This window comes from Protomyctophum bolini (genome assembly GCF_963924005.1).
Source record: "Protomyctophum bolini genome assembly, chromosome: 8".
NCBI classification, from domain to species: Eukaryota; Metazoa; Chordata; class Actinopteri; order Myctophiformes; family Myctophidae; genus Protomyctophum; species Protomyctophum bolini.
Window position 1 is genome coordinate 41,142,932 of NC_137869.1, and position 20,546 is coordinate 41,163,477.

Genomic DNA, 20,546 nt, shown 5'->3' on the forward strand with positions numbered 1-20,546 from the left:
TCAAAGGCATTCTTTTAGTACGTAAACAAACACAAAGTTGATTCAGAGACAATATATTTTTTATAAAAATGTTAAATTCTTGTTGATTTTTATCAATCGGTATTTGGAGATCCGGATCCACAGATCCTGTCCGTGTTTTCTTCCTAATAAAAATGGCAAAATCAACAGGAAGTTAACATTTTTATAATAATATATTGTCTGAGTTATATCAATATAACATTTTTATATATGATATATAACATTACGAGGTTTAGTGATGTTGTCCGAATCAACTTTGTTTGTGTTTGTTTACATACTAAAAGTATGAATACTTTCATACTATGTCATATAATCCTAGGCTTTTGACTTTGTTCCATGTGTTCCCAAAACTTATGTTTGGCCTTGAATATTGTCCATTTGTTCTTCCTGGAGTCTCAAGCGATGTGTCAGTTTCTCCATGAGACATATATCCTCTATATCAGGGGTGGGCAACTTTGACGATGGAGAGGGCCACTATATTTCCACACTCACTCCCTAGGGCCATATATTACTGTCATAGCAAAAATAGCCGATCTACAAGCTCAATTGAGCTTGTAGATCGGCTATTTTTGCTATATTCGAATTGGAATCCTGAAAATTTACATTTTTATGTCATTTCAAATGCCTTTAATTATACGTGTGTTGAGCATTGAGCTACTAATTTAGACTGAAGTATAATTAAAGCGGGTCATGTTCACATTGTTGTGGAATTGTAAACAGCTGGAACCAATATTATATCAGTATTCTGATATTAACCTGAGGGCCACATTAAGTGAAGGTGGGGGCCGCATGTGGCCCCCGGGCCGCCAGTTGCCCACCCCTGCTCTATATCAACTCTAACTTTTACTCAAGTGATATGGTATTGCTAAGTTTAACTTCCACCTCTGTCAAACACTTTCTCTCCACTGCACATCTGGAGTGCTCGTTTAAAGGGGCATGCAACCCTATAGGCTGATTTTTGTATTATTATATATATTTTAGTTCAGGTTAAAGACAACATCAGATTAAAAATATGTACAGTAAGAAATGCATCTGTGGCTAATCAAATAAGACCCATTGGTGTGCCAATGTGCAATCACAGACAGTAGTCAACAGTATTATAAATGCACATTGACGCACCTATACAATACATCTAACACACCCATTATTCATTTTGATTATCTGCAGCTGTGTCGCTCACGTCACAGCGTAGGCTACTACTATAAGGTCAGCCTTAGTGTTTGAGTTGGAAAAGAAACTACTAAATCAGCCTAGGGCTTCTCCCAACTTTAACTCTGAACGTGCACATGTGTGCCGGTATACCAAATGGTCCATTTGGTTTTTATAAACTCTCAGTTAAAGCTGAGTAATGTATAAATCTACAATGAGGCTTCTATTGTGTGGACCCATACATGAAAACTCTGGATTTAGCTGCTAAATAACCCAGTAAAGCAGAGAAGACCTACAGTAAAAGTAATCCCAGATTATATAGATTTGTAAAGTCAATGCTGTTGACTTTACAAATGCTAATGAAAAAGACAACAATTATTGCAACAATGCATGCATTGTCATATTTGTATGTATTATTGTTTGTTTGTTTTAATTCACTTTTTCTTTTGTCCATGGACTAAAGTCAATTTGACGAGGACCAGGACACATATGATGACATAGATACCTTGGAGAGGAATGGTATGTGACATCTTAGCTCTTCTGCTTCTTAAAATTCAACCTGCTTAACTCTTATTTTGATTGGTTTTGATCTGTTGTTGTTTTACTTACATGATAGTATTGACATTTCAGAACAGAGATTAAAAAATATATATACTAATTGGACCCACTTAGATTAGATACTAATGCTTAATTTACTTTGTAGCACATGTCAAGTACCAACACTAGCGGATCTACAAATGTAAAAAGATTCTCTGAAAAGTATTGTCTACAATACACTACAGTATGTTAAGCATGTAATCCGTGATCTAACTACCAACAGACCAAACAACCAACATTTAGTATTATTATAGAAGAGTCGCTGTCAGTGTTTTCAGTGTCTGGCTATATTACATCCATGTATTCTTTGAAGACAAATTCAAAAGATCATTTTAACACACATACTTTCTTTGTGCTGAGCTAAACTGCGAGGACAGTGAAATCATTTAGGAAAAAGGCTCCCAAGTCAATTGTTTAATGCTCCAAAACGTTTTAAAACACTGTTTGCCCTGTCTGAATAAAGTTTGCAGCAATAAAAAGGTGAATTGCAAGCCTTTTTCCTGAATCCTTTCAATAAATGCACTACCATGTCCCAATGAAGAGCATCATTTCAATATAGTTTCTGTTTTCTGTTTTTTCATCCACAGATTCCTGGACGGACTGCAGTTCACAGCATCTGACTGGAGTAAGGACACAATATTAATTATAACGCCAGATTTTAAAACATAGGATGTAGATTTTGCAGGTGCAATAGAGCAGCAGATTGGTGTCAATTGCCAGCAAACCATGCAATGCATTATTGTGCATTTTAATGTTGTAGATCTGTGTAACTAAAATAAATGCACCAGCTAGGTTTATCTCGGACTATTTCCTGTTGAACATGCACTAGCCTGCTCATGGCCCACGTAAAGGACAATTACAGTACCCTGAATCATGAAGACAAGATGTGTATAGTGTTTAGAAGAACTGTGTGTTTGTGTACGTGAACGTGGGAGAAGGATGACTAATTCTAACGAACAGAATAACAAATAAAATATGGTATGTGTTGTTATTTACAGTTTATATCCGCTTTGCTAAAAAGCTTTTCAGAAGTGTGTTCGTTCAGGTAAAGAAAACTAGACGGACGTGTTTGAAGTATATTAAAGTGATTACGGTAACTTCACAATTTTGATCTGTTCATGGACGTTTTCTCTTTCAGGGGAGTGACGACAGTGAGGTGTATGAAATCATTGACGAGTAAGTGTAATACAGATGCAAATAATAATAACAAATATAAATGCAATCAATTAAATTACAGATAAAGAAAGGGAACTTTTATCTCTTGCACTCTCGCCCACACAAAATGTGCAGGTGCCAGTAATGTGAACCTATAGGAATGGCACAGGGAGGAGATCCCAAACACTTTTTTGATCAGCAGTATCATATTATCTTCAAGGGCTTTAATTTGTCAATGTTATGACAGATGAAGGCAATTTTATTTTAATTGTATTTTTTGAGTCCCAGGGCTATTCAAAGAACTTCCCCAGACACCCGCACCGGGCCCCAACGACACCCTTTAGCTAAGTGGTTCTCAAAGTGGGGTCCAGGGACCCCCATGGCCAAATACTAATTAATTTGGGGGGTTCTTGACATGAAAACATTTGAGAACATTTGAGAACCCCTGCGAAACTGTATCTCCAAAATAGGTTTCCTATATGATTCTCTGACAAAGAACCACTTTTAGTGATATTTAGCACATTCTTTGTGATATGTTTCTCTTTCTTTCGCATTCTGAAAGAAGACAACTGGAACTGAAGAAGGGATTCTCTGAGAAGAAGACAGAGGTGAAGACACATGGACAGCAGGAGGACAAGAGACAACAAAAGGAGAGACTGAAAGGGGAGCGTGAGTTGAGGAAGAAATTCCAGGTAGGATGTGGAAATGCCCACCTGCATGTCCATCTGTCCATGAAAAGTAAGAGAACTGTGTGACATAATAATAATAATAATAATAATAATAATAATAACTTTATTTGTATAGCACTTTTTAAAAACAAGTTTGTCGTGTGGTTTTGGGAGGACTCCTCCCTGAGTGGCTCCCAGGCAGTCCGCAGCAAAAGGACGAACAGTTTAAACTTTAAACACATACAGTACCTATTATATTAGCCCTATTATATTATTATTATTACTAGAGCGGTGCCCATTGGGCACTTGGAACGATGCAAGTTGGAAATGAATGCCCCACCCAGTTATTATGTCTGTGTCCCTTTTATGCCCATATGGAGTTCTTTGTCAGGCATGCCCAAATATGGAGTCTATGCAGATGTCAGAACAAAGACTGTGATGTCAGAACAGGCCAGTTCCATATATGGAGATATATATAGACGGACTCGGCACCAGGCACTTGCACTCCCTGTGGTGGTGTGGAACGCGTATTATATGTCGAATTTGAAGTCGGTGGGGCAAACGGTTCTCGAGTTACGTGGATTACAGACGTACGTACGTACGCACAGAGACTTAGTGCATTTATTTATACATAGATATCTCCAAGCTCTCAAAATGCAGCGATGGGTTGTGAGACTGTATATTGGCTATTTAAAAATATATAAATACTTTGTTTAAAGCATATTCACTTTGGGGGTCCATGACATGCAAATGGTGGAGAACCTCTGCTGCAGGATATCATCAATGTATTGTATACTCTGAGTGTACTCTGTGGACTCAAAGTCAAAAGGGTTCATTTGTAAACCCTCAGAGTTGAGTTGACAGTGTTTGTCTTTCCTGCTGCAGATCAAAGGGGAAGTGGAGGTTCTCTACGTGGCTCAGGTGCGACAGGACTGGCATGGTGGCAAACTGGACCTGAACGTGCACCAGGGAGACAGAGTGGAGATCCTCCGGGTGAAGGACAATCCGGGCGGCCGGTGGCTCGCTCGCACCCCCAATGGAGACTGTGAGTTGTTTGGGTTTGGGCCGGCCCTCGGCCCACCTCAAACCCAAAAGAAAACATTTGTCATGCTGTATTTCAAAATGTACTTTTTTCATTGCTCCGATGCGCACCAAACAAAACACTGTTCAGGCGTATGGCTTGAGGATAGGCACAACAGCGGCCACATTGGACAGTCCAGCTTGCTCCCAAAAATGCACACATAGGCCTGGGCCGCGGCTGAGCGGTCCAAGCACCTAGGCTGGTAATGCAGCCTGACGGCGTGTCGCGGGTTCGAGTCCCGAGCCTGTCGGCCTTTGCCCCATCTCTCTCCCCCTTTCCTGTCTAATTATTACTGTACCCTATCAATAAAGGCAAAAAACGCCCCAAAAAAGCACACATACTGCTGTTACACAAGCAACAGCAGTATTACAGCAGTCTTTAACACTCAAATGGCTATATAACCTATAACTTGATGATCATTGACCATCCCTCTGATCAGTGCAATATGGAACAATAGCGGTCTGAAGATCTAGTTTTTCAAGAACTTTCAGTGTTGCAAAATTTGCTGAGCTACAGGCTCAGAATGTCTCACAAATGCAAGCCGCTGTGAGCTTATAGATCGGCTAACATCATTGTTCATTGTACCGAAAAGTAAATGCTCACGGATGTTTATTAGTCTTGTCCTCTTGCAGACGGTTATATCAGCAACACCTGCGTGGATGTGGACTATGACGAGGTGAAACGTAAAGTTCTTCGAGCCAAAGGGTTGGATGCATATCCGCTACCACCACCTCCACCCGACCCCTGCCCGCCGGCTCTGCATCACCCCCGCCTACCGCCTTCACACGACCCCCGCCTACTGGCTTCACATCACCCCCGCCTACCACCCCCACAACATGACCCCCACCTACCACCCCCACATGACCTGCGTCTACCGCCCCCACAACATGACCTCCGCCTACCACCCCCACATCACCCCCGCCTACCACCCCCACATGACCTCCACCTACCGCCCCCTCCACCCGACCCCCCTCTGACTGACGACATCTACTACGATGTGGACTCGGGTGACCACATGGACAGGTGAGGGTCGTAGGCCATGTGTATTTTCGTGCCTATTATTCGATCAATCAAGCTTTTTTGTATATATTTGTTTGGCTGGAAATGGGGAGAGAGAGAGAGTCACGGGAGTGACACGCAGGAAAGGTCGTCGGGATCGGGACTTGCACCCACGGCATAATTACATTCACACACACGTTATATAACACTGATGGCTGGAGGAAACCATGCAAGGCACCAACCTGCACATTGGGAGAAATTAGGGGTTCAGAGTCTTGCTCAAGGACACTTCGACACTTAACTTTGGGGGAGCCTGGGATCTTGTACGTACAAGATAAAATATATTCAGGGGCTCCGTAGATATGGTATATAAATAGCTATTAATTATGTACAGTATTACCTCGATTCTGTATTCTGTCTAAGTTGAGTTCTTTATTGTTTTTCTGCTTTGCCGTTTCAGCAGCAGCTGGGCACAGGAAAACGGTGAGTGCTGACTGTGTCAGAATGGTTCATATTCATGATGTTTATGATAGGTGAAGACTGAGTGAATAAGACTATAGTGGTTATCTGTGTCTCTGATTTTTTCAGATTTTATGGGTCCATCAGTGCCAGTGGATTTCCCCGCGCCTCCTCATGAAATCAGGTATCTGTCCAAGTGAAGTTGAGCAGCTCAATTCAATTCAATTCAATTCAATTCAATTCAATTCAATTCAATTCAATTCAATTCAATTCAATTCAATTCAATTCAATTCAATTCAATTCACAACACACTGTCTTAAAGGTGTTTGCACACTGGTGCGTTCTGATTCTGATCAGGGTCGATTTGATTAGTTTTACGCAGCTTTCTAGTGGGGCCCAGTGGGGTGTTGGTGACAGGCTGACAGCTAGTGATAGCCTACTGCTTTCGGATCTGCAAAACGCACCAGTGTGCAACCACCTTAAGGACTGTGAGTAGAGCAGAGACCCACTGTTCTCAATTAGCTCTCATTTGCAATTTGGAACCTATTTTAATGAATAGATTGTTATTTTAACCAATCTGTATGTTGGACTGTTAATACAATATGACTTGCACATCTGCAGTGGTTGGAGGTTGTCTCCCAAGTCTCTATTACAACTAAAATAACGGATCGGTTATTTTCGGCAAGCAACACTGTTAGTACTACAATATATGGAGTTGACTCCATACTACAAAGTATAAATTAAGCTTGTGTTGTTGCCAATTTGTTACAGGATAGATCCTAAAGTGGAAATGGAGCTGAGAAAAAGGTTTAAGGTAAATATCTCTTGTTACTTAAAGCTGCTATAAGCAATAATAATATGTCAAAGTTTGAATTTCAGACTGCCGTCTGAATACAAAAGAATGTAGTCACAGAGACTACATTTTTTGGGAGCGTTCTACCCATTGCTGGATGTCTGAATACCAACAAAAAAAATTCAAAAATTAAAATGTTGACCTTATTGCTTATAGCAGCTTTAATTTATTTACACTACGACAATGGTCATTGGGAACGCATGCCCCTCAGGTTATGCAATACTCTTTGAGCTCGTTGAGCATGTAAAGTAAATGTCACGTTGACAGGTGCGCTGATGTTCCAATCCGCACCAAACTTGGCACAAACACAGTTCAGGCACCGAAACGACTAAATTGCACACATATGTGGCACTATAACAGTGTTACGGCAGTGTTAAACACTTGTAATTTGCAATCACACATTGCTCTGATCTTATAGTGGCCTGAAAATCTAGGATATAAAACGCACTTCTCGATTATTCGATGAATCAAAACGTGATCGATAGACTAATTGCTAAGAATACAATTGATGGTTTCAGCCCTGTACTGGTCTAAACCTGAATGTTCTCTTTCCCAGTATGAGGGACCCCTGACGGTTCTGCACACCATGATGGTGGACCCCAACGGCATCATCAGGAAGCCGGGGGGGAAGGATTTGGCAGTAGCACAGGGAGAGATCCTGGACGTCATCCAACTGACCAATGACACGAAAGCCCTGTGTCGGAACCAGTACAGACGATGTAGGTTCACACACCACTTCCTGTCTGAATAGTCATTTGATGTCACTGTTTCCCAGCGTAGAGTCTGAGGACCACAAGGGGTCCAAATAAACACCATGAGTCTGTAACTCTCTTACAGCAAAAAACTAAATGAAATGGGGGGTCCAAGGTCTAATGCATGCGTATCAAAATTGGGGGTTTATGTGCTCCTGGTCATATTATTGTACACTCATTTTGTATGTCTGTGGCAGAAATAGAATATTGACAAAAACATTCCACCACAAGCCAGCATGGTGATGATCCCTGGTCCCATCAGTTAACAGCTGTTTATTACATTCACTTTCATGGCCTGAACTGCAGCAGCCAGTAATTCACGCCCAGTAGCCAGGTTCGTAGCACCCTCTTGTGGCAGAGGCCAGGGATCACTTGGTTTTGAATTTCTGCCCTACAAACCAGACCAGACAGTAATAGCTAGGTCTACAAGGGAGAATGTTGAATAAAATGTTCACATAATACTGAAAGTATCGTTCATCCAGAAGATAATGTTTCACTCGTCATTTTATATATTTTATGGATGCATAGCTTTGTTGAAAATTAAACCATTGTGTGATGGAGTAGAAGTTTATCAATAGAACAATTTAGGCAACATACTGGTACGTACTATCAAAAATAATCTGTACATTGAAACTACGGAAACTATGGGATATCAGGTTAATCATGAACCCAGAATCTGTCTAAATCTAAATGGCATTTTAACCTTAAGTCTTCACATGGCCAGGCTAGGTCAAGTCATTGTTATTTGAAGTCTTCATCTTGTCTTCCTGCATACAGATGGATATGTCTCCAGGGCTCTGCTTCTCCAAATGTAAGTCTCCTCTGCCCGTTGTATAACTAATATTTGACTAAAAAGATGCCCTGCATTTGGTGTCGCTGTGCAGTAGCCTACAAAAAAAGAAAAAGTGCTTTTGTTGTCCATTCAAGAGTTTCAATGTTTTTTTTACAGGGAAGGGGACGATATTTATGATGATGTGGACACTTTTAACGGTATGTTCTCCCAGGCTCATCAGTATGCGACCACAACATTTTTGTGATACTAATATTAATGTGGTAAATACACTATACATTATGCATGGTAACAGTAAATGGTTATATGGTTTCATAAATGTTTACACATTAACATTTTTGGAGATAAGAGCAGAGAGAGGGAGAGCTTTTGTTTAGTTATTTCGGTCCGTTGAATAAACTATCATTTTTGGGGGGGTGTGTTTTTTTCATATTGATCCATGCAATTTTCGCCATAGTGTTATAAAATAAAATGCATGATAGCACTCATAAAGCTACCACTGGTGCAATGCTATCACATATTTTCTAACTCTAGACATGTATACCTTCACAAAAATCACTATGAGCATTATTCAGCCAGGTGGTACAGACCAACCCCCCTGGCTCACGGTCTATAAGTAAGTACTGTACAGTACAGTACAGTACAGTACAGTACAGTACATGCAGCATTGCAGCCACGGGTAACGCTTCTGAGTTAAAACTATCAGGTGTGTCTAACCTCAGACACACCTGAGGAATGAGGTACTGGAATGGCATAGACATATTAGTCTTTGTGCAAGTCCACATGAAGTATACAATTAAATCCAAATCAAAAGATAAGATGTGCACCCACAGGTAAAATCCACATGGTAAATTGTAAAAGACACAAACAGAGTAAAGATTGAGCAAAATTGACCCGTAGGAGTCCATTTGTTTCCACAATCTCTTTTCTGATTTTTGATTTTTTTTATGCATTATAATGCATAATACACTGCAGGGGGTCCGGTTTGGGAATCCATGCACTAGATTAGGACATGGTGTCTGTCCCTCCATTGGGGTACAAATGAAGCTTTTGTTTCTCATCTGTTTTGATTTGATCTCTTTGCAGATGCTGACATGAAGATCTATGACAATGACAACCTACACTGATAGAAACATCCATCACTGTTTCGCACGGCTTCTCAAAGTGGCATATTTTGAGAATTGTATGTCAATTTACAATAATGCACTATTTGCTGTTGAGATTTAAACACATAAAATATTTTTTTGTTATTTGATTGTGTCATGATTTTATATTGAAAGCACCTTGCTCTTCCATAGAAAAGGTGAACAATATTGATTGACCATGTTACTAATTTTGTTAAAAAGATCATTTTCTTATGAGTAGCCAACACCTCGAGAGTTACTTTAAACCAATGGAAACAGTTATTACTCTGTTGTTTTAATGGAAATTACTACAGCTGTGATTAAATTATGACAATTTAATACCAGACTAGTCCTAATGTTAACCAGAGATCAGTAATTCTCACACTTTCAAGATTTTCAAAAATAGCAAAAACTATAGCTTGCCCTAAATGACAAAATTAAGGAGCTAAATGCTGCCAACACCTAGCCTGATTATCAGACTGTATAGCTTTCTTGAGAGTGGGCGGGATCTTTGGGCTGGATCCAGGCTAGCCAACACCATAGTCGCCAGGAATATGAGGAGGAGGCCACCACAGCCCAGCCCAGGCCAGGGCGTGTCAAACATGATATATCTATAGATTTAAAGATGACATGGAAGAAGACACTGCTGGCGTGGAAGAAGCTCTGGACGTTCCAGGTGAGGCGGCCGCCAACGCAGACAGTGCTTGATGCGGAGATGATGGATGTCAAAAGGCTCATGGAGAGGCACGCAACGCCACCAAATCAAGCCTGATTGAATGGCAGGTTGTTCCCTGGCCACGCACAGGTGTGGGAGGCTATATAAGTGGCATAGCTGCACTCATTTCCTCAAGCCCAGATCACCAAACCACTGCTGCGGTCTCCCAAACCTAAACCGCCACCTTTAGTTTCTACCACCTTCTGCAACCCTCCAACCTGTGTGAGTCCAAGAACCAACGTCAGTTTGGATCATTTAGCCACTGTTTGTTCTCCCCTGTACAGTGCAGGGGTTAATGAGCACACATTAATGTATGTAAGGGACAATGTATCACAATGTATTATGGACTGCACATGTTTGAGCTGTAGCTCGACCACTTTTAACTGTTTGTTCTGACCTGAAATCCTAAGCAGTGCATTTAAGTTATATGTTTATTGATTATTTCATATATATGTTTATCCTGCTTAAATATAGTTTCTTACATTTAATCCTGAGTGTTATGATATACTGTATTCTACGTATTGGACCCTCGTCTGGTTCTGGTGTGTGACGACCCGGTTGGCATTTCCATGGTTCGGCGGCGAACAGACAGACAGGCCGGCCCGGGAGAAGATTAACATGACACGAGACTTGGTCACATCAAAACGTTCACACGGTTTATTCCACTTACAGCAGCATATATATCTTGGATACTTCATGTCCTAATGACGTCACAGACTAGACATCACAATCACTGCCTGCCAGCCGCGGCCTTCAGCGTGCTCTAACACAGCTCCACTCTTATGTTACCATTAAGGCAGGCAGTACACCATACATACAAGTACATTGCACGTATCAGTACCGAGTATCCGAACACAGTACCAAGTATCAGAACACTATAATACAACAGCCCACTCTTTTGTCCTATAAGGACAACGTCATCTGATACTGTATTTATAATGCGGAAAAGTGTACAATCAAATATGGATACCGAAAAACCTGGACTCCGCCAGGGAAATTGTATCCAGCCTCTCGTTTATGTGATCTCTTTGCTTAATCAATAATCATTGATCAATCTCTGAGCAAGCACGCGCACGCCACCTGATTGTACACTTGAAACACAGACATAGGTGTAGAGAGAGAGAGAGAGAGAGAGAGAGAGAGAGAGAGAGAGAGATAAAATAGGAAACACAGAAAGAAAAGAGGAGGAGAAATCAACAATAAATACAATATATAATATATACTATATAATATACAACATATACACGTGGGGATAGGACAGGGTACATTAAAATATACACTCAACCTGAAATCATCCTGAAATCACTGATTATGTTTAAATTAGTTCATTTCTAACTAATGAATAATCACACTGAATAATGAATAATCACACTTAATTTCAACACCACAGGATTAGTTCATTCTAATCTATTCTCTCAGTCTAGCAGGCTTAGCCTGTATTACTCAACATTCTCTCCCAGTCGTCCTATCTGGCACATGTTGTTGATCTGTCTGGGACGGAAGTACAGCCTGTCTTTACCTGGACTGGAACAAGGCAACCATCTCTGACATTTATAACTGACCATCAAATAAACACATATTTGACATTGAGACACAAGAAACCAGTCATTAATCTAATAAAAAGAAAATGTTAGAACATATGTTCCCATCGTCCAGGAACTCCGTCCAAGAACCATCGCATGACAAAACTGAAAAGGTTCCACCCGTCCAAGAACCTACTCCCAAAATGTTCCCGAACTGGCTTACTCAACAGAAAATGTTCAAGACTTACTCCACCAGTCCACTCTTACGACCCTACTCCACTGGAACCGATATGGCACAGAGCCCAAGCAACAGTTCGCACAGAGCCCAGGCAACAGTTCGCACAGAGCCCCCCGTACCGCATCCATCAGATAGTGCGCCGATGCATATGGACTTGTCCGCACCAGCATGCGTCATATAGACCTGGTCGTGCATTGTTGATGATATAGCATCCCGCTTACTCCATAAACATCGCGCGCGCGAAACAAATCTCGCGCACATTCTGCTCCAGGATGCTTGTCTCATATAGTCTGAGCAAAATAGGTCTTCGTCACAATGTGACTACTTCCTATTTCCTCCATGAGTTCAAGACCTGGAAAATGGTCATAGGACGTTGTTCAAATGGCACACTTGCGTCACTGCGGTCTAGGCCGACACAGACCCTCTTGGCCCGTGACCCGTGTCACCCGACAGATGCAGACCCTTGCGTCCGGTGGCTGGTCTGGCCCTCTTGCAGACCTACCGGGGGTCTGCAGTACCGTCATGCTGGTCTGCTGTAGGCCGTAGTGGCGATGTGATGGTCCTGCTGTAGGCCGTGGTCTGGCCCTGCTGTAGGCCGTGGTCAGGCCTTGCTGTCAGACCCTTGGTCGGGCCCTGGTTGCTGTTCTATGCCCGAGGCGATTTCCCTTCCCCGGCTGAACGCTTAGGCCTTCTGGACCTGGTGATACACCAGTCCTGGGGCCGGAAACCCACTCAATTTCTGTATTTTCCCGTCTGCTGTCCGTCTCCTGTGGACAAAACTGAAAAGCACTGGGTTCCCCCCCCCCAAACAGAACAAAGATACACACGCATACTGTGTGTGTGTGCGTGGGAGCTTCATATCCCATCCTCATACTCTATTGATTTTACTTCATCAATATTCCGTCAATCAATCAATCACCCATCCAAGGGGAATAATAATACAATTAAAATTTCTAAATGTGTATTTTTGAGCATGTGATGTGTATAATACTTACATGAATGACCCCTGCTACTGGTGCTTCCTGCACCTCCGCCTCGTGTCTGCCCACCTGCTCTGTGTAAACAATTCCTACAGAGCTCTGTGTTCCCACAACAAGATAAGCCACTGGGCCTTGCTTTACCACAACAAGACACCAAGCACAGACACTCAATTGTTATGGGTTAATTGTTAATTCTTTCAGACCATTGCGTCACACTTGCACATGCAAATAAAATTTGTATTTGCCCTCTTGCAACACAATTAACCAGAGACATTTCATGAAAAATGGCGTTTGGGGAGATAGAAACATGAATGATAGTTATTCAGCTGACTCAGGTCCTGATTCAGCATGACTGCATTCCTGTGTGTTTCTGTGAAAATAGAAATATATTAGGGTTAGAATTGTCCACTCTTAACCACGCTTGCTAAACCATGGTAGAATTGTCCACTCTTAACCACGCTTGCTAAACCATGGTAGAATTGTCCACTCTTAACCACGCTTGCTAAACCATGGTAGAATTGTCCACTCTTAACCACGCTTGCTAAACCATGGTGGAGCCCCCTAATATTACCAATGCCCAATTCACTCACACTAGTCAGACTCTTGACCATTATTTTTCCCTGGTCCTTTATAGCTTGACGGACCTTTCATAATTTGGCCTTTTCTATGCTGAATCACACTTCATTTAAATCCTTTATTTATTTGAACCGAATACGCACCCTTCTCTCACTCCTCCCACAAAACATGCGTCCATGTTGTAGGTTGACAAGAAGCGCCCGTTCAGCCTACTCTACAGCCTACTCTGCTGAGCATCGTTTCTGGGGTTACCCTAACAACTTGAACTTAGTAATTAATAAACTCGACTTGGGTTTTTTTCCTAACCACACTTAATGTTTAATACAAATTATTTCAGGCCTGTTGACTAGATTAGTGCACTGACTATCTTACTACACAAACGCTTACACACCTATTTTGTCTAACCTTACCATAACATTGTCCCAAAACACCAAAACAAAATCGTCTGTCTCAAGATCGATTTATTCGTGAGTCTATACCCGCTCCTTCACAGGTGTATCTACTGATGGGACCTACCGGTATCTGTTATATATATAGGGTGTGTGCTGTGCTGCAGCACTGCATTACATTTTAAAACACTGTCTATTGTCCTTAGTGTTCACATTTGCCCTTACTTATTCAGACTTTATAGGACTAAAGTTGGTCTAACCCAATGAGACACACTTACTTGTAATTCACTATTGACTGGGCCTAGGATCTATACAGTATTGGTTTTATATTTTATTTTATTATTGGAGTTCCCTTCCAAATGGATTACAGCTGAGCTTATAAATTGCACCAACACTAAAGAATGAATTAGCCCTTCCTTACTTGAGTCATAATATACTTGATTTATTGACTTTTAATACTGAAAATGTCAATTCTACCCTGATGCACACACGTACGCGCGTACCTCCCTTTGAACAGGCACTTCTTCCTAGACCAAACAACCCTGTTGTCTATCTTTCTGTGTGCGTGCGTGTGTGCATGTGTGCACATTAGTATGTGCCTCTGAGCAATTCCCATGACCTCCCATATTCTACATGTTTGAATGTAAAAAAACTTGCCACCTTTTCCTAATTCCACCATAAAACTGGTAAAATAAATATTTAGCATTCCCATTCCACATCGTACTCAGCTGTTGCTGTAGATATGACCCCAACACTTCCTGTAGTCACGTGATGGAAGTGACATGCAGAAGTGACATGCACAAACCCCAAATGTTCATTGTTCAATTTAGTGTGGTCTCAACACACAAAAACCGCATGACATCAATGTGCCCCCCCGGCACAAAACACTCAAAGTTCAGTGCAAAACACATGTTCAGTGGTAAAACTCCACAAAATGTCATTCTGCTTCCTCTCTTCGTACAAAAAGAAAAGGTCCAGGTTCATTGTTCAGTTCAATCGCTTGTGTGCTCAACACACAAACCATCGCATGACATCAATGTGTCCCCCGAACACCCATGTCCCCAAAGTTCAGTGCCAAAAACAAATGTTCAGTGGTAAAACTCCACAAAATGTCTTTCGGCATCCACTCTTAGGACAAAAAGTCATTGTATTGTCTTTCTGGTTGAAGTTCACCCCCCCTTCGGCTGGGTGGGTGCTGGCTGGGTGGGCAGATGACGATTCAGCTTTTAGATGTGACAAAAAATGGGAATTATAAATATTTTTAATACACTGGGTATATATATTTGAATGTGGCAGTTTTACTAAAATGTTTTTTTGAACATAAATGTTGACTACACTTACACTTCCTTTTAGTGTGTTTGTGTGTGTAGTTGTATGAGAAATGTACACACATGGCGTGCTTTGACTGCACCTATAATATGAACTGACCTACCAAGGCTGACTGTTGCCTCGAATATCCACTTAACAGGCTGAACTACACATAAGATATGACCTGACCTCCCTGAGTCATTTCCATTATGGTCTCTACTTAGGTTGATAAACTCCCTATCTGTTTCAGGCCTGTCTGATTCATATTCAACACACCCCCTTCCATATGGGACACTAAATTTGGGATCATGAATTTGGTGCAACCTAAAAAGCTGTCTAATGATTGTATTTTGATTGGAACTCCACCAATTACTGCATTATAACGGAATAATGACTAATTTTCCTTCCTGTATTAGCTTACATTTCTTGATACATATTACTTAAACTTGAAATAAATGTACTTAAGCTGGCCAATTTTGAGCTATGACACTTAGTGAACGAAGCTCTACGGCCATTATCGAGCTTGTAGATCTGTTATTTTTTCCGACAGTGAAATGAGGCCCTACAGGCCTTTACGAGCTTCTAGAACTGCACTTTTTAGTTCTCAAACTGAACACTTCAGTTGGGTACCTTAATGTTCTATCTACAGTGACTTTTTAATACAAATGATCAGAGTGGAACCACACAAACGCCAGACTAAATATGGACTAATACCATATTGCTGCGTGAAACACAACGCAGTCTTTCCAAACTCTGTCAAGTCACAAGAACTACACCTTAGGTCCTTTATTTACTTTTACTGCAGGTATATTTAGTGCTCTTGGGAATATTACATTTAGATCCTAAATGTCGTGGCATTATCTTTATTCCTTTAGCTTCTTTTATTTGTTTACTTACACTAATGTCCAGTGGATGATGTCTCATCCACTTCTGTTCTTTGGCCTAATGCCAATATATGTTGTTTTTCCTGAATAACATTCCTGTCATGTCACAATACACGTGCCTACGCATCTCAGCCCTATACATTTAAGGCGGGCACTTAGGTCCTTCGGACTTCCCTGATAAAGGGCGCTGTCCAGGGCTGGACCCCTTTCCGCCTGAGGTCTCCCCCCAGGCAACCCTGGACAGAGAACTCAAGCCTCCTTGCTTCCCGGCCCCTTCTTTTCAAAGGCAGCCGATCACAAAGAGCGCTGCTCGCCTACTAACTCATTCGCTTTCAGCTTACAACGGCTTGACTGTACATTGAGCGGAGCACGGAAGCCACCAGTTCTATCTTTCAAGCAACTGGCTTGGACTTAATTCCATTGTGACCCCACCGGCCAGAGACGCAGTCGATAGCGAGCTCCTTGGTCCCGTAGTGATGATTAGTCACTCAGGAGGAATCCGACGGTCTGATCCGAATCCCACGTAGCTATGGGTTGTTCGAACTTTGACCGTTTTCACTGGCCTTGCCTATTCACAGAGGCCGTCTCGTACGAACCTCTGCTAGGTGTGGGCTGTCGCCCACGTACCACGCATCGCCTGCGAGTTACTGCCGACGAGTGCGCTGACTAGAGGATACCACGGTAGGGTGTGCTCACCCTTCATCAGACACGGAGGCCTTCAGTAGCTCTCCCCAGCACTATAGTATATCTTTAACGTGCCCTCGGAACCTCACGGTTCCACCGTCCCCTGTTAATGACTAGGTTCTAGGGAGCCCAATCCCCTTCCCTAATCATTAATACTGTCACCTTATTCATGTCTATGGCTATAATATGTTTTATTCTGTCCCATTTAATATCTTGACTGAATTCCATTCAGTCTCCTAACTTGGCATAATGAAGGGTCTATTATTGTCTGAGCCTACATGTATATGACCTTGGCTTAATGAGATAAGAGATAACACACTCCGTGAAGGGACTCTCTTGCTGTGTGTGGTGAGTTATAAATAGTTGGCTGCGTCAACGCTCTCCCGGCTTTTCTCTTGGCCCATTGAGAATTTCTCTTCTCACTGTGGGTCAGAGAAATGCTTGTCTCTGCTGATAAGGTCTCGACAAGTTACCATGGCTACGCCATCTTGAGCGCCCGAGGTGCGGAACAGAAAAGATGAGTTCTACGTCTCCGCTTCTATGCTACAGCGTTCATACTGAGTTGCAAACCTTTTCTCAAAAAAAAACTTTATAGCACTTCTAATCCTTATTTTGAGGATATCTTTTATTATTATATTATTTATCTATACGCACAATACATGTGCCCAATCATACCAGGCCTATATTTGCTTTTTCAGTGATTATTAGCTCTCATACTGAGAGCTACATATTGACCTTGGGCTTCGTGAGGGAGTGATTCTTACTAGCTGACTGCTGTGGGGGAGGTTTATAAACAAGTTCACAACACTGCTCTTTCGGCTTTCCTCCCTTGGCCCAGTGAGAAAAGAGATAGCTTCTCCTCTTCTGATAAGGCCAGTGTGCTGGTGAAAGAAATCACCAAGTTGCTATGGTTACGCAAGCCTCTGCGCTCTCCCGTCGCGAGAGTATGGCCCGTTGATCAGAAAAGATGAATACTCGTCTCTAACGGGCTCTACCAACCAAAAACGCTTACAGCTTTCTCAGAATTTTATATGCGCTTCTGGTCCATACTTCAAGGCCTTCCTTTTCTTTCGAGTACGTTTTGGTGTAATGACTTTTCAAGCTCACAGGGCAGGCTCAATAGACACTTTACACTAATCAAACATTAGATTAATATATTTCTGCCATACAAGGTACATTTTACACTTGATTCTCCAGCGCTTATATTTGATTTATATAAACACCAATATACATATAGCAGCTTCTGCTGCCTTCTAACTAATAGGCTGGAGACCTTTCTTAACACTCCGTTTTTGGCTATTTATAGCACTGGTAGATCGGCTATTTTGCACACTCATTTAAGTGAAATGAAACAGAAATGCGCCGTTGTCTCACTGAATACTGATTAATATTTCACTTATTCAATCCATCAGCCCCCTTAGGTTAGGGGTTGTTTTAACTTTGTAATCGCCAACATTCAACTCAATACACAGAGTGTAGCTCAGCAGCATGCCAGTGTTATATGAAAACCCCAGGGATAACACGTTAAACCACTCTTATATGCCCACTTCAATATCATCATGGCATATTTGGATGAATGTGGCAACTACTGTGTATTCTTAAAGCGTGACTGGGAAACACAACGTCACGTTACTTGCACATGTCCACCCCTCTTTCTGGGGGTAGCTTAACTTTGACTGTCCATTTGCGACAAGACACAAAACACAAAACACAAAAGAATTGACAACCACATGGAATGCACAACGATGTCTGTTCACACACCAGCCCTTATCTCTGCTACCTTGAAATTGGTAGCTAAATCTAGCAGTGACTTTTGACTATGACCAGAGTGTAACTAAAGTTTGCTGTGGGAACCACACCACAGGCTTAGTACGCTTATCTCACAGACGTACCCTGTTAGACAACATCTAACAGATTTATAAAAACAACAGACTGCAGCGTATACTGCCAGCTGTTGTGCGGACGGAAGCATTCGTCCGGCTTTGTTAATCCTAGCATGCGGGCATGCACTAGGACCACTGACCTACTACAAGGAGAGTGTAATAAACCCTGCTGGCGTACCAAACGTCAGGCTGAATATGGACTCTAACCATATTGCTGCGCGTATCTAACTCTACGCAGTCTTTCTGCTAATGAACCTCATTAGGCTTATATATGGACTCTAACCATATTGCTGCTTGAACCCAAACAGTCTTATCTCTTAACTCTGTCACGTCACTAAAAAAAAAACACAAAAACTGTATAAGTCACTTAAATGTTAAATTACCACTTAGGGTCTATACCAATGAAATTTGGAAGCATGTAATCTTGTGGGAACGAAAAAAAAAGACAAGGTTTAACTAAGGTAAACCCTGCATCATAACCTATATATTACCAGGTAAGAGGAGAGACACTTTTCTCTAATGAAGAGTAAAATATGAAGTGACTCACCTCTTATCTGTCCCGTTTCTGACACCAAACTGTTATGATATACTGTATTCTACGTATTGGACCCTCGTCTGGTTCTGGTGTGTGACGACCCGGTTGGCATTTCCATGGTTCGGCGGCGAACAGACAGACAGGCCGGCCCGGGAGAAGATTAACATGACACGAGACTTGGTCACATCAAAACGTTCACACGGTTTATTCCACTTACAGCAGCATATATATCTTGGATACTTCATGTCCTAATGACGTCACAGACTAGACATCACAATCACTGCCTGCCAGCCGCGGCCTTCAGCGTGCTCTAACACAGCTCCACTCTTATGTTACCATTAAGGCAGGCAGTACACCATACATACAAGTACATTGCACGTATCAGTACCGAGTATCCGAACACAGTACCAAGTATCAGAACACTATAATACAACACTGAGTAAATCTGACGTGTACTTATGTACTCTTATTTGATGCTTTAAGTATTATATGATATTCTGATTTATGATTATTATGAATATGATTTATTTATTATTGCCAATCTTGAATATGAATTGAATGCTATTTATTTCGTTTATTGGATATGTATATAATTCCAAATATTGTATATTTGTTTACTTTGTACATCGATGTCTCAGTAAAGATACCACAAAGGATCTCTGTCTCCGCCTCCGCCCCGTATGGCACTGTCTAGTGAGCTAATCTAGTGAGCTAATTTAAGACTTGCGGTGGACGATCTCTTCAAAATAAGAGTACCCTCTAGAGCGTTGGAAAAAAGTTTAATTTGCACATTAGAACTACAAATTAAGCATTTAAATGATGCTATTAAATGATTTAAATGATGCTATAAGACACGCATTATGTTCCATGATCAGCAGTTTACTAGTAAATCAAATCAGGGAATCCAGAGTAGCATGTAATCCACCCTCTAATCCACCAGGGTAACATTATAGAGAAAATGTAATGGAAAAACATAACTTTAATAATAATATCTTTAGCCTTGAACAAGGAAGATTTTTTTTCCTTTTTTTCTTTTTTACTAATTTATCTATTCTGACGTCTGTCGGATACTGAACACCACCCCACTGGACACTCTTACCACAAACGTCAAAATATAAAGTGAGCCAGTTGTGTTCTGAAATATCCTGTTATTATAAAGATTAAGAAGTTGTAATCCCGACTCACC